General features: G+C 47.5%; 1 long non-coding RNA gene across 3 annotated transcripts in view; it reads right to left on the bottom strand.

The window, feature by feature from the left end:
• The window catches only part of LOC116082058, a 12,874-nt gene that overhangs the window by 6,854 nt on the left and 4,675 nt on the right, over positions 1-1,345 (bottom strand). Inside the window, exon 1 of one of the 3 annotated variants that reach the window (XR_004115151.1) lies at positions 553-630. The exons of the other annotated variants lie outside the window; for them this stretch is intronic. This is a non-coding gene — a long non-coding RNA (uncharacterized LOC116082058). Of the gene's footprint in view, positions 1-552; positions 631-1,345 lie in introns of those variants that run through there. 3 annotated transcript variants of the gene reach the window in all.

The raw sequence follows: 1,345 nt of genomic DNA, 5'->3' as shown, positions 1-1,345 counted from the left end.
AAAACAAAAAAACCAACACCAAAAACAAAAACAAACATCTAGAAAGAGAGTATCCAATAGTTACATCACAGTCTCTACCTCCTTACACAGTGCTTTCCCTTGAGGAAGGCCCCTATTCACCCAGGAAACTGCCCTTCAGAAAGGCAGATGGGGCTGACACTTGAAGCAGCTGTCTCCTCGTGGTTCTATGATTCCTGACCTAGCACTAAAGCAGACTTGCTTTCCAGGTGATTGCAAAGTGGGAGGAAGAAGCTCAGGCCATGGGGATGGAGAGAACTGACTAGTGAAGGGGGATAAACAGAATTGGGTGGGGACAGAAAGCCACTGGAGCGAGAGTCAGCCAGGATCAAAGGACAGTCAAGAGCTAGCCCGTCCACCCAGGAGTCCGTCTCTAGCGTGAAAGTGGATCAGGAGCGTGGAAACCCAGCAGAAGTGAGTGCTGCTCTAGGTAGTCAGGGGAATGCCTAGTCGAGATCTTTCTCCAGAGCTTGAAGCCTTGGGTTCCTCTACTGCCAGCTACAACCCCGGTTTGAATACCTAACAAATTCTTACCTGCCACATTGTCATGGCCTCTGACCAAAGCGTCTTTCTGAGGTAAGAGTGAGAAGCTGCAGCCACACCTATGGCAGGTGAAGGTGAGGCATCTTACAAGGCTCTTGGACACAGTGTTCCCTGGGAAGTTTGAAAGCCCGCCTAGAGGACTGCCTGTAACTTGTTGTGGAATCACATGGCATTCCTCCCAGGCCCAGTTAAGCTGTTCCAATTTGCTCTGGAATATTCCTTTGACAGCGTCTCAGATAAAGTTTTTTCACACATCTCTCATTGTGAGACTAGTGGGAGGTTTATCCGTGGACAGCTATGGAGTGGGCTTGGGAGTTCAGGCCCAGTTTGGGTCTGGTGCCCACTTCTAATCTGAGGATTAGTTCTTGACTCCACGCAGAGGTAGGTTAGAGCCTGTGCTAGCTGGCTGCAAAGGTCCCAGATACAAATCTCCAAGGTGGGGCCACTATAAAGAAGGAAAACACCCTCGGAATAACTCAATGGAAAACCTTACCTTAAATCGTTATCTCACTGTGTGAATTTTGAAGACTCAGTGGGGGCATTTTAAAGAAAAAAAGGAACATCCTAAACTGAGGCTATCTGGGACTAGTTCAAATTGGGCAATGAGAAACCTAAAGTGCCCTTTCAGGATATTATTCACCCTATAAAAACAGAATGTATTTGTTCACGGTAAACATGTCAGAACAGCGGCCGTGGAGAGCAAGTTTTGACTGGTCCCTGTCCAATCTGCCAACTTTTAGATAAAGCCTGGGATCTGATAGGTGACACACTACCATAGCATTCA

Source organism: Mastomys coucha, unplaced genomic scaffold, assembly GCF_008632895.1.
Source record: "Mastomys coucha isolate ucsf_1 unplaced genomic scaffold, UCSF_Mcou_1 pScaffold7, whole genome shotgun sequence".
Lineage (NCBI taxonomy): Eukaryota > Metazoa > Chordata > Mammalia > Rodentia > Muridae > Mastomys > Mastomys coucha.
This window is presented reverse-complemented; position numbering and strand designations above follow the sequence as displayed.